The sequence below is a fragment of the Eleutherodactylus coqui genome, chromosome 12 (assembly GCF_035609145.1).
Source record: "Eleutherodactylus coqui strain aEleCoq1 chromosome 12, aEleCoq1.hap1, whole genome shotgun sequence".
NCBI lineage: Eukaryota > Metazoa > Chordata > Amphibia > Anura > Eleutherodactylidae > Eleutherodactylus > Eleutherodactylus coqui.
In genome coordinates, this window is record NC_089848.1 from 104,332,004 (window position 1) to 104,346,218 (window position 14,215).

The 14,215-nt window shown below is 48.5% G+C and overlaps 1 protein-coding gene across 2 annotated transcripts in view; it reads left to right on the top strand.

Moving 5' to 3' along the window:
- Positions 1–5,663: 5,663 nt before the first annotated feature.
- Positions 5,664–14,215, top strand: part of WDR37 (WD repeat domain 37) — a 142,545-nt gene continuing 133,993 nt past the window's right edge. The window contains exon 1 of one of the 2 annotated variants that reach the window (XM_066585147.1): positions 5,664–5,752. The gene's annotated coding sequence lies outside the window, so the exon portion shown is untranslated. The remainder of the gene's footprint in view (positions 5,753–14,215) is intronic. The other variant, XM_066585146.1, reaches the window with a different exon arrangement.

Consider the following 14,215-nt stretch of genomic DNA (forward strand, 5'->3'; position numbering starts at 1 on the left):
GCGCAGCCCGGCGCAGCGGCAGCCCCCCCCCGACCCATCACTTACCTGGGAGGCTTCTCGGGGCTGCTGGGCTGGGCTGGGCTGGTCTTCTCCGCTGGGCAGCTCCAGTTTCTGCACCTTCCTCTAACAGAGGATGGTGCAGAATGGCCGCTTCAGCGCGCTCCCGAGCAGTGACAGCTCGTCTGCGCATGCGCAGAAGAGCTGTAGCGGGGAGCACACTGAAGCGGCTCGTGCTGAATGGAGAAGACCGGACTGCGCAAGCGCGTCTAAAAAAGCAAGCTGCCGGCGAATTTAGACGGAACCATGGAGACGAGGACGCTAGCAACGGAGCAGGTAAGTGGAATAACTTCTGTATGGCTCATATTTAATGCACAATGTACATTACAAAGTGCATTAATATGGCCATACGGAAGTGTATAACCCCACTTGGTTTCGCGAGACCACCCCTTTAAGAGCAACAAGGAAATCACAATTAAGCCTGCAGATAAGGGTGGTGCTATAGTCCTCATGAACACATCGGACTACAAAAAGGAAGCAAACAGACAGCTGACGGACACCAGATACTACACTAAACTGAATCAAGACCCGACTCAGAAATATGTGAGGGAATTGAGAAGGGTCGTTAGAAGCCTGTCTGTGGGCTCCACAAAACTTCTGGACTTGATACCGGAGAACCCCAAGGTGGGGACATTCTACATGCTTCCAAAACTACACAAAGCTGGCAACCCAGGAAGACCGATTATCTCAGGTGTGGGAACCCTCACTGAAGGAATCTCAGGATGGGTGGAAGGCATCCTCAAACCACTGGTGAGAAACACAACCAGCTACCTGCAAGACACCACGGACCTACTGAACAAACTGTCAACCGTAGGTCCCCTCCCCAATGGCACCATCCTGGCCACTATGGATGTGGAATCCTTATATTCCAACATCCCACACGAGGATGGATTGACTGCCTGCCAGGCGCACCTTGAGGCCAATGGGGTCGCCTCTGATGCAGTGCTACAACTCACAAGATTCATTCTCACACACAATTATTTCTCCTTTGGTAAAGAGAAATTCCTGCAACTCACAGGGACTGCCATGGGCAGTAAAATGGCACCGCAATATGCCAACCTTTTTATGGCAAAACTGGAGAGTGACTTTCTGGCCTCTTGCCCCAGCAAACCATTGGCCTACTTCCGCTACATTGATGACATCATGATCATCTGGACCCACACCAAACAAGAATTAATAAAATTCCATGAAAGATTCAATGCATTCCACCCCACCATAAACCTGACATTAAACTACTCGCATACAGAAATCAACTTTTTGGACACCACCATAAAGATTTCAAATAACTCAATACAGACATCCCTGTACCGAAAACCGATTGATCGGCCCACATACCTCAGATGGGACAGTTTCCATCCTAAACACATCAAAAAGTCCATTGTCTACAGCCAGGCCATCAGATACAACCGGATCTGCTCCAACCCAACAGACAGAGAGGAACATTTGTACCATCTTAAAAGAACATTTATAAATCAGGGCTACCATCCCACCTCAATTGATGACCAAATCACCAGAGCCACCAGGATACCCAGAAATCAACTACTCCAATACAAGGAGAAAGAAAGAAACAATCGTGTGCCTCTAGTAGTGACCTACAATCCGCAACTAGAGGTACTAAGGAAAACCGCACGAAAACTCCACCATACCCTGCACAAGGATGACCGTCTGAAAACCATATTCCCGGACCCTCCGCTTCTGTGTTACAGGCAACCTCCTAACTTGAGGAACTTTATAATCAGGAGTGCATTACCCTCTGACACACAAAAAGGAACTTATCCCTGTAATGTAAGGAGCTGTAAGACCTGCTCACATATACTGACTGCGGACAGGATACGGATCCCCAACACACAGCAGGACTATAAGATCCCAGGGACATTCACATGTTCCTCGTCCAATGTTGTGTACCTGATCATGTGCAGTAAATGTCCTGTTGGGGGTCTTTATGTTGGAGAAACAGGACAGAAACTGAAAGCCAGGATGAGATCTCATCGCCACACGATTGAACACAGAAGAAGAGAATTACCTGTGGCCGAACACTTCTCTAACCATGGACATAACATAGGAGATATGAGAGTTTTGATATTGAAGGGTGGTTTCAAGTCACAAAACCACAGAAGAATTTGGGAATATAACTTGATAACAACCTTTGACACGCTGAATACGGGGTTAAATTATTCCCCAGGATTTATGCGTGAATGGGAAGTGTGAGACATTTATTATACAGATAAGACCCCCATCAACAGTAATTCAGGGACCATAAACTTTCACTCCCTTATCAGTATTTAGCTAAAAATGTTTGTGTATCTCTTATAACAATTCGAGCCTGTTGACCTTTCCCCCCCCCCCTCCAACAGTAATTTAGGGACCATAAAACTTTCACTCCACTATCAGTGCCTAGACAAAAAAAGTTTGTTTTCTGGTTTGCAGAATTCCTTTTAAGTGCGAACCAATCACATCCATATCTGTGCCTTGTCATAAGTATGTATGTTATAAGTGTGTATAAATATGCATGCCTCTTCAGATCCAATCCATTTAAGCCGGAAGAAGTACCCTGCGTTGGTACGAAAGCTCGCTATTATTACATCATGTATTTTTGTTAGCCATTAAAAGGTATCATATCTACAAGATTACGTGGTTTCTCTTGCTGAGAACAATCACATATAAGAGTGGAAGTCACAAATAAAAGGAAGAATGCAGAGTTGTGCCACTAGGGGGCAGTATAGGTGCTGGGCATATTTGTTCTGTGTGTCATGTAACCTGCTACCAGGGAATGACATATTGATCACATCCACAGCAACGCAGTCAGGATTAGTTTAGTTCACCAGCACTGTAGTGTTGGCTGGCACAGTACTATGCAAAGTGAGTGAATTACCCGACCCCGGCCAATCCGTCTACTCCTAAGAGGGTCAGAGAACTTAACATTCAGATTTTTTTTTAACCCCTTCCCGTTGCAGCTCTTTTAGTCATTTTCATGTTTTCCTCCTCGCTTCCAAAAGTTTTTTTTTGTTCTTCCAGTGACGTAGCTACATGAGGGGGTCGTATTTTGGGGGTCGACATATTTTGACCCCATAACGTATTTACTGTGTTGTCGACAGGGTTGTGTGAAGGCGAGTTTTTTTGCGAGGTGACCTGTAGTTTTTATTATATTACTTTCTGATCGTCTTTTATTCTTTTTTTTTCTTCTAGGAGACGGGAAGACCGAAAAAAAAACACAATCCGGGTATTTTTTTTTTACGGCGTTCACTGTACGGTTTCATAATGTGATATTTTAATAATTTGGATTTTTAACGGACGCGGGAATACAACTTAAATTTTTTAAACTTTTCTGTATTCTATAATCTGGTGACTGTGAAAAGCGCTCTTTTTAAACTTTAAAGATTTTTTGCAATCATTGAAAAATCTTTATTTTACTTATTTTTATATTTTTCCTTTGTCCCCACAGGGGGCTTGAACTTGCGATCATTTGATCGCTCATACAGTAAAATGCATTATACTGTATTCTGATTGGCAATCTTTCAAGATGTGGCATTCATAGGAGCCCTGGTGGAAGGGGTTAAATGTCTGAGAACCCCTTTAAGCCACGCCTCCTGCACACTGGCGTTCGTGATATCACTACGTGATAGTCACGGCAGAATCGCAACTTTTTTTCTGTGATTTTGGAGCATCAGAGCTGCTTTTTCTTGCAAAAACATCGCTGCCACTTGTGATTTAACCCTTTCCAATCCACTGTCTGACGTCTGAAGAGATTCTGATTAAAGCCTGTGCTGCTCTGATGTTGGAAGACGTCCGGCAGGGTATTCTTACTGTAGATTACTGGCCGCTCTGTTGTCGGGGGCCACTCCACCATGTCACATACAGCAGTACTGGCTCTAGCCAGCAGATGGCGCCATTGTAAAATGGCAGAGAGAGAAAGCCCTCTAGGAAACCCTGAATCCAAAATTGGATTGCAAAGGGTTAATCTGCGTGATTTTGCTGCTATTTCTTTTTTTTTCTGCAAAGGTGAAAGAAATTTCTAATGTTAAAAACGCGTCGCACGAAGGTCGCACGTTCCTGTTTTGCGAGGCAATGAAAAGCTGGCTCCGTAGGGAAACATGGGAGATAAAATAACGCAAAACGCAGAAAGATTAAAACATGCCGTCATTTTTTTTCCTCGCAACATCGCTTGCGTAAAAACATCGCAAATGTGATGGAAACCGTGGAAAATTTTAAAAAACACCCGATTTTCTCTGGTGAGCGCCCCCTGCAGTGTCCTCCAGACTTCTGGCATTATGCTATTCCAAAAAAAAAAAAAACACCAGAAAAATTGGACGCATTTTTTTTTTTAAATCACTCAAGGTTTTATTGTTTTTTTTTTTATAGAAAAGCCTACGGAAAAAGACCTAAAAAATGGCGACTCAAATAATGCACCAAAATTGAGAAAAAAAACGCTGCAATAAAAAAGCCCCAAAAACAACGGGCAAATAGTGGAATTTTTGGCGCACAAAATGTACAATTTTGGCACGTGCTAAAATTGCAACTTTTCGGGTTTTTACACCGAGTCCTGCTATTTTTTCCCCCCAGAAAGTAGGTGGGGCCTAGCTTTAGGGGGTGTGGCCACGCACAGCTTCTCACTTACGTATTTGCGCGTTTTGAGTGCGCCACATTTGTGCGCACGATCCGCAGTGAGTAGAAGCCGTCGATTTGATTGGGTTCCTTCACATTGGCGTATTTTCCACCCACACATTTTGTTCGCATAAAAAAAATACGCACCACGCACCATTTTTTTGCGTATTTGCGCACGAAACTCGCACATCCTGAGCTAATTAACTGAATTGCTTACTTTAATGAACGGGAGCGCGGTTGGTTTTTTTTGCGCACACAAAAATTACAGTAAAACACATGCAAATACGCAAAGCCCATTGTGCAAAAAGTCTCCCCCCGGCGCGTGTGTCGGCGCATACGTATTTTGTTTGCGCACGCAGAGCCTGTTCGCACACGTGTGACGCACCCCTGCGTGGTTTAAAAACGCTATTCAGCCCAATGCGGTCCGGAGGTGTTTCCTCCGCGCTGTCACGCAGCGTACTTCGCATTTGCGCATGTATTAAATCTTCTAGGGCGCCTTCGGTCACAAAAATAGAGGTTGCTGCATTTTTTTACGTGCGCAAAAAAGCATAATGAGAACGAATCCATTGAATCAACGGGTTCTATCCGCTGCGTATTGCGTAAGTGACTGCGGCCGCGTGGAAGAGCTTAAATCCCATTTTAATTCCGTTTTTCTGTTCCAAAAACGGAACAGAAAAACATAAAGTCCTAAAAAACATGTTTTTTATGATACAAAAAGGCCTAAAAAACCTCTAAAAGTGTGTATTTGTTCCTCACACATATAGTGGCACACCTCCCACCATTACCTACGAGCGGTCTCCCCCCCAGCCCGGATTATCGGACTGGTTAGAGGATAAAACCTGACAATGGACCTAAAAATAACCGGCCAGCCCGTCAGACAGCAGGCGGGGGCGTGTCCTTGCCTCCCGGAGCGCGTGATAGACGTTCTTCTGGACCAATGGCTGGAGAGAATGATCGTCCAATCAGCGCGGGCTATCCGAGGCTGTTGTGTGACAGGCCAGGAAGGGGGCGGGACTTCCGTTGTCAAGGCAAATGTCCGGCGCTGGCTGTGCGGGGTAGTGAGGAGGAGGCTGTGCGGACGGCTGCTGTGGAGGTAACGGGGACTGCGGGCCGGGCACAGCCGGGGAGCGGGAGGGGGTGACGGCAGCTGGACGGGTGGGGCCGGCACTGGTAGTAATGTCACCACCACCTCTGGGGGCATCATGGTGGCTGCTACCTGTCACCTCCTGGGGGTCCTGACATCTGCCTGTCATTGGGAGCCATGACTACAGCCTCCATCTGTAGCGTCACGTTCTGCGCCGTCGCCAGCGCACATTGTGAACCACGCCAACCGCCGCGCTCACGCCGTAGCATCCCCCTCCGATGGGACAACGACCACGAATCCGTCTCCACGGCGGCGAACTGGAACGTCTGAGCCCATCCGCCGTAAAATCACGTAGCGAACCAGAAGATTTTAGTCAGTTGTGAGCGACGTGTAAAATCTTCCGTTTTTCAGGCCGAATTCGTACGGCCGTATTGGCGCCATCGCAGTAGATCGGACACATCGACTTCAACCGGTTTGTTCACAAGCACGTGTTTTGCGTGTGTAACTCCATCGCGCCAAAATATACACACTGCGTCTGTTTCCGAAATTGACCATATGGTACTAATTCGCCAGATTACAGCGAGACGTCTTTGTAGATGCGAGGATTCTGTGCGTTCGTGTGATCGGCGACTGTTTACGTGTAGCCGGAAGAAAGTGGAGACTAATTTACGGATCCGGCGGCGACTAAAGCTGCGCCCACACCTGCATCGGAGGTGCCGGTCCGTCCTAAAGTCCTGGACCTTATAAAGCGGCGTGCTGCGCTATTATGGCACGACGGCCCTACCGTATTCAGCGGCGTCCGTCGTGGCACGGATCGGATCGTGGATGTGGTTTTGTTTTCGAGATTCTATGATGGAACGGAAAACGCAAAAGCGGATGCGTTTTCTCTTCAGTCGGCGCCAATAATCCGTGTAAACCAACATTGAGATCGCAGCGGATGTGACGCTTGGGCGGGGCTCACACAGGGCAGAAATTGCGGAAAGGTCGCGGAATGTCAGCGGGACCGCACGGAAATCCTGCGAGATTTCTCCCTGAAAAGAGCCTTCAGCGGAAACGGCGATACAAGTGACAGTGTGGGGGCGAGATTTTTGCAGATCTGGTCCGCTTTGCTGCTTGGTCTCCGGTTTAAAGGGGTGGTCTCGCGAAACCAAGTGGGGGTATACACTTCCGTATGGCCATATTAATGCACTTTGTAATGTACATTGTGCATTAAATATGAGCCATACAGAAGTTATTCACTTACCTGCTCCGTTGCTAGCGTCCTCGTCTCCATGGATCCGTCTAAATTCGCTGGCAGCTTGCTTTTTTAGACGCGCTTGCGCAGTCCGGTCTTCTCCATTCAGCACGAGCCGCTTCAGTGTGCTCCCCGCTACAGCTCTTCTGCGCATGCGCAGACGAGCTGTCACTGCTCGGGAGCGCGCTGGAGCGGCCATTCTGCACCATCCTCTGTTAGAGGAAGGTGCAGAAACTGGAGCTGCCCAGCGGAGAAGCCCAGCCCAGCCCAGCAGCCCCGAGAAGCCTCCCAGGTAAGTGATTTGTCGGGGGGGGGGCGGCTGCCGCTGCGCCGGGGGGGGCTGCCGCTGTGATGGGGGAACTAGCGCTAGGCCGGGGGGGCTGTCGCTGCGATGGGGGGGCTGTCGCTAGGCCGGGGGGGGGCTGCCGCTGCGATGGGGGGGCTGTCGCTAGGCCGGGGGGGGCTGCCGCTGTGATGGGGGAACTAGCGCTAGGCCGGGGGGCGGGCTGTCGCTGCGATGGGGGGGGGCTGTCGCTAGGCCGGGGGGGGGGGGCTGCCGCTGCGATGGGGGGGCTGTCGCTAGGCCGGGGGGGGCTGCCGCTGTGATGGGGGAACTAGCGCTAGGCCGGGGGGGGGGCTGTCGCTGCGATGGGGGGGCTGTCGCTGCGATGGGGGGGCTGCCGCTAGGCCGGGGGAACTAGCGCTGGGCTCCGGGGCCTTCACCTGGGCTGAGGGTCTAGCGCTGGGGAGCCGGGGGCTAGCGCTGGTTACCTGTTGCCTGGCGGTGGGCGTCTGGTCGGCGGCTGCGGGGCGTCTGGTCGGCGGCTGCGATGCGTCCGGTTGCCATGGAGACACAGCTGGCAGCGTCTCGGGAGCGCGCACGTCGGGCTGCAGCGAGCGACGGGGAAAGAGCCGGCGGCCATCTTGAGGAAACTTTTATAAGTTGCTGGAACGGTAAGTACGAACCAGCTAGAAATGTCATTTACAGGGGGGCTTTGTAATGTATGTTTAATGGGGGGGACTGGGCAAAAAAAAAATTTAACTGCTTCCTCGAGACATCTCCTTTAAGACCGCAGACGGAATGTCCGCACGGGTATTCCCACGTGATTCCGCCCCGTGTGAACCCAGCCTGATACTTCCTCGCCGTTCACCCCTTACGGCGTCGCAGCTGCATCCATCCCGCTCGCTATGTTAGGGCGCGCTCCTTATGAGGATGATTCTGGGGGATGCATGCAGCTGCGGCTTTGAGTTCTAATGGCCGGAGAATGGCGCTGTAAATGGGCGTCGACTGAGCTGTATTGGGATAGTCTGTTTCTATGGGCGAAATTCGAGTGGCGAATTTTGACACGGATCCGCGTGAAGTGAATTGCTACCGGGAAGAAATTACTGCATTTTATTTTATTTTTTTTTCTGTTTTCAGTATATTGAGCGTGCAAAAATGTCATTCCTAAATACGCTTGTGTGACGGCGCGGCAAAATCTGTACTGCGCATGTGCGCCGCCTAGACCATCTGCAGTACAGATTAAGAAGATTCCAGACAGGTGCGCGCGGTCACCGGCCGGCACAGAGTCTGATTCCGCTGCAGGATATGACCCCTTCGTGTGCAGGCGGCCTTATATAGTTCTTTGTATACACTGTGTACAGTAAGCTCCCTCTAGTGGTGGCTGCAGGGAGCAGAATGTTGAGCATGTTGTTTTCTGTAAGTGTTTTAAGTTAGTCAGTCCACAGCGCTGATCTAGTATAAATAGTGCGGTGGTCCCCAACAACTGATGTGGCCCTGCAGTGCAGGGAGAACTGAAAGGGACCAGTGAGGATCCCAATGTCCAGCCCCCCCATCTGTGTGCTGCTGTATATCCTACGGTATGCCATCACTTAGTGCTGTCCGCTGTATATATTGTGATGGGTATTCTCCTCTCTGCTAGTCTTCTACATTTCATGGTGTTTGTGGGTTTATCAGGATCATGGCTGTACAGACCCCAAAGCTGAAATAATTAGATTTTAGTGTGAATTCACTAAAACCATAATCCTATATGCTGATCTGAAGGGGGTTGCCCTCTTCTAGCTATTTTGCTGCAGGAATTAGACGGCTCCATACACTATGTGGTGGCCAGGGTTAGTACTGCAGGCTGAGTCTCCATCTCAATAAGACTCAAACTGCATTACCAACCCGGACCACTGCACAGTGTATGGCGCTGTCTACTTCCTGCAGCAAATCAGCTAAAAGTGGGAACACCCCTTTGGTCTACAGACGGGATAGGCCATCATTAGGTGATCGGTGGTTGAAGGGGCCGCAGAGCTTCTGTAAGCACCACAACCTCTTCAGTGTTTACATCTCGGCACGTTCTTGTTTGTACTTGGATGTCTTATTATTTATAGTGGCTGTTGTGAGGCCTACAGGTTGGTCCCATTGAAGTGAATGCACATTTTGCGGATAAGTGGTAGCAGATCTCGCAGCCCTTTCCAGCATATCCCAAACATGATCAATGGGGTTACAGTCTGGAGAATTTGGGGTCCGAGGCAGTGCGCAGAATTCATAGTGGTGTTCCTCCAACCGCTCCCTACTGATCCAAGCTCAATGACTTGGAGGGTTACCCTATTGAAAGAAGGCACTGAGTGGGGAAGATGTCCTGAAGATATGGGTGCAGATGGTCCGCTAACAGGTCCCTGTAGAGTTCACCATTCAGGGATTGTAGTATGCTGACCAACGGTCCTAGGTCATGCCAGGAAAACATTCCCCAACCCATGACACCATCATTACCAGCTCTTTGAACCCCAGTGGTACATCCATGGGATATGACCCGGCATCCATATAGCTCTGCAGGAAATTGGACTCATCAGTCCAGACGACCTTCTTCTATGTATCCAAGGACGTCTCTCCTGGACCCATGTGAGGCATTGTTGGCGATGCCCCAGGGTCTTCAGGGCACCCTTGTTGGTCTTCAGCTATTGAAGCCCAGGTAAAGCAAGGTACGCCGCGTGGTCATTGTGAAAGTTTCCCCACTGTTGTACTGCTGGGTCAGTTGGTCCACTGTGGCACATTGTTGCTGAGATGACAGACGTGCCACCTTACACCCGCCTCTGGGAGCAGCCACACGTGACCTTCTATCGGATGTCTGTCCATGGTTCAACCAGTCTTGGTACTGTGGTAGGAACAATATGCACCAAATATGATGGAAACTAAAAGGATCCAAGTATGTAGTCACAGCAGGGGTGGAGCGAGCTATCTTCAGTCAGCTCTGTACGCATTGACTGACTGTTGCTGCACATGGAATCTAAGCAAGCAGAGCTTCAGTGTAAAGCAAGGGGAAAAGTGACAAATCACTGGGCAGCTGCAAACCAGTTCAGATATCACAAGGTTTTGGTGCAGATTCTCTGCTGAAAATCTGAAATGGTTTCGAGTACCATGCAAGCAACGTGGAGCGGAAACAAATGGCGCAAAATATAGGATATACTGCAATTATTCATACGAAGGTATAAAGGTGGGCAGGACTGGCTGGACCTTCTAGTACTTTCTTCCTTCCAGCGCAGGCTGTGTCATATTTACATCATGGCGGGCAACTTGAGATGAAACAGAAGAAAACACATTTTTGCTCCAGAAGCAGCCGACTCTTGTATATGGGTGATGGCTGTGTGACGGATGGTGGAGCCTCATGTAGGACGAGGTGTGATGACTACACCTGGGAGAGGTGAGACGAGGGTGATGGTTGTGATGTCATTGCTGGGTGACTAGTTTGGGAACAATGGTGACCGCAGACATTGCTCTGCATATTTTCCAGAAGAGTATTTCCAGCCGAGGCCATTCATTATGTAGGAACAATATAAGGAGACCTTCCTATAACCTCTAACGATACGTAGGCTATGTGGTGTTCTACAACCCCAATCCCCAAAAAGTTGGGATGCTGTGTAAAATGAAAATAAATGAGATTTCCAAATCATTGCATTTTTTTCTTTCACATCTGCCCATATTTTATCATATCAGAAGGGGAGAGGGAGACAGATTTTTCCATTTTATTAAAAAAAACTTGTTTAGAAACCTGGTGGCAGCAACACTTCTCTAAAAAAGTATAGAGAGGGTTAACAAAAGGCTGGAAAAGTAAGTGGTACTTAGTAGAAAATTGCCCCTCCAGCTGATTTTCCTAAGTCACATGACTTAAAAAAGAGCATGTTAGAGAGGCAGAGTCTCTCAGAAGCAAAGATGGTCAGAGGTCCACCGATCGTGAAAAACTGCGTCTATAAATTGTGGAACTATTCAGAAAAATCTAAAATTGCAAATACTTAGAGTATTCGATCATCCGCAGTACATATCAGAACATTCAGAGCATCTGGAGAAATTCATGTGCTGCAGAGGTTTCAAGGCTGATAGGCCATATTGGATGCTCAAGATCTACGGGCCCTCAGGCGTCACTGCATTAAACGCAGGCATGATTCTGTAATGCAAATTGCTCCTTAGGAATACTTCCCGAAATCACTGTCTGTGAACACCGTTCACCGTACAATCCGCAAATGTAAGTTAAGGGCCTATTCACGCTTTTGTATTTTGGAGGGTTTTCATGCCCGACCAATATATGGTGTCCAGAGATGAGTGAGCACCAAAATGCTCGGGTCCTGGTTATTCGAGTCAAGTTTTTCGTAAAATTTGAGAGCTTTACTTGAGTAACGAACCCCATTCACTTTTTAATATGAGACTCGAGCATTTTTGTATGTGACCTGCCGTGTGACCTGCCGTGTGACCTGCCGTGTGACCCTCGCCCTGCCTCTCGCCCTGCCTCTCGCCCTGCCTCTCGCCCTGCCTCTCGCCCTGCCTCTCGCCCTGCCTCTCGCCCTGCCTCTCGCCCTGCCTCTCGCCCTGCCTCTCGCCCTGCCTCTCGCCCTGCCTCTCGCCCTGCCTCTCGCCCTGCCTCTCCCTCGATACGTCAGCGGTGGGGTCGAACACAGCGTGATGCTTGCTGAAGTAGCGAGCACCATCGAGTATGTTAATACTCGAACGAACATCAAGCTCGGAAGAGTACGTTCACTCAACTCTAATGGTGTCCCTTTCTGCTGGGGGAAGAGGCAGGCTGGGCACAGTGCACTGAGCTCCCGCCCCCTCTCCACCCCCCGCCACTGTTTACAATGGGGGGGGCTAAGTTCCACCCCCTCCCATTCCAAACAGTGGAGACGGGGCGGGAGCTTAGTGCACTGCTCCTGGCTCTTCCAGCCTCCTCCCCCTGCAGAGAGGGACACCGTATATCAGTCGGGCGTGAAAACCCAGCCGATATACGGATGTGTGAATAAGCCCTAAAGCTGCATCCTACAAAGAAGCCATATATCAACACAATACAGAAACGCCGGCGTCTTCTCTGGGCCAAACTCCTTTTTAAATGGACTGAAGCAAAAGCAAAAACTGTTCTGTGGTCAGAGGAATTAAAATTTGAATTCCCTTCTGGAAACCACTGAACCGTGTCCTGCGGACTCAAGAGAGGGGCCATCCAGCTGGCTGTCAGCGAGCAGTTCAAAGGCTTGCATGTCTGATGGTATGGGGTTGCATTAATGCCAATGGTGTGGTCAGCTCGCCCATCCTGATTATCACTACCAATACTGAGTAGTATATAGAGGTTCCAGAACAAATATGCCCCATCGAGAAAACCTCTCTTTCAGGGAAGGCCTTGTATATTTCAGCAGGACAATGCTAAAACACATACTGCATGGCTTCAGAGAAGAGTCCGGGGAGAACCGGCCGCCAACAGGCCAGACCTTCCACCATATACTGCATCCATCACAACAGCATGACGTCACAGGAGTCCAGGGAGAACCGGCTGCTAACACGCCAGACCTTTCACCAATAGGAGACATCTGGTGCATTGTGAAATGAAAAGTCTGACAGACGCCCCAGAGCTGTGGAGCAGCTAGAGTCCCGAATGGGACAACATTCCTCTCCCAAAACTCCAGCAATTGGTCTCCTCACTTCCCAGACGTTCGCGGACTGGTGTAGAAAGAAGGGCGGATCCTACACAGCGGTAGACACGGCCCCGCCCAACTTTTATGAGATGTGTTGCTGCCATCAATTTCTAAATCTGTTAAAAAAAGTCTCCCTTTCCCCTTCTGATAGGTTTCTATGTTCTAGTGTGCATATGGTTTTAGAGAATTTCAAAATCGTTTGTTTTTTCTTACCATTTTCTAGTGTCCCAACCTTTTAGGAATTGGGGTTGTACACAGAGACCTTCCTATAACCTCCTAACAATACATAAACTTACATGGTGTTATACAAGGAGACTTTCCTATAACCTCCAACACATGGGATTGTATAAGGATACTTTCACATAACCTGTAGTGATGCTTTCTGCAAAAACTAAGAATTTGGGAAATTCTAAGGTCGTATTCACGCGGGCAAATGTTTTTTTCTTTTTTTTTTTCCACCGAGAAACAAAATGTTTTCCATGCAACTTTCAAGTTATTTTTTTGAGGGGGGGGGGGGGGGGGTTATTCCCACTGTTCTGCACTTTTTTTTCATGTCGTCTCCATAGTAACCTGTTAAAGACTCATCGCACCCACATGCAAATTGCATGGTATGTTAGTGTGGTGATTTATTTATTTATTTATTTATTTTTTTTATCCTTCCAATAAAAATAATGGACCATTCTTCAGGAGAAGAGTAGGAAAAAAAATGGGATATGCAGCAATTTATTTCTTTTTCTTTTTTTTTTTCAGTCGGCCCAAGATAAAAATCAGGTGTGAATTAACTAATTCTTTTCTTTTCTTGTATAAGTTTTGTCCATCTTGGAATTGGACCGAACCTGTGCCCGTGTGACTATAACCGAAGACTATGTTATATCTTACACTGAAGGGCTGTGACGTCACACAACGTTTTGAATGCATGATGTCACATTGGTGACTGGAGCTTACCATGAATGTAGAGATAAGTGGCTGCCAGTCGGCTGCTATGTGGGGCCAATCAGATGACCGATTTCAATTTGCAACCTGCATTAGGAAAATGCCTTCAGTAGTAACGCCCCCATCAGTAATAAAAACCCAATATATTCACAGCAGCTTTGGCCCTTCTTCCTTCCTGGGTAGTGGAGTCGCGTGCCGATTACAATGGACTCCACCTTCTTCATACATGAAGTGACATACAACAGACAGAATAACCTGAAAAGACAGAGGAACTCTGCAAGATTTTATTTCACCTTACAGATGTTCCATGTGAGAGATGCTGGTGGCAAATGTCCCGTTCTGCCCAGAAGAGTCCCGGCATATCCTCC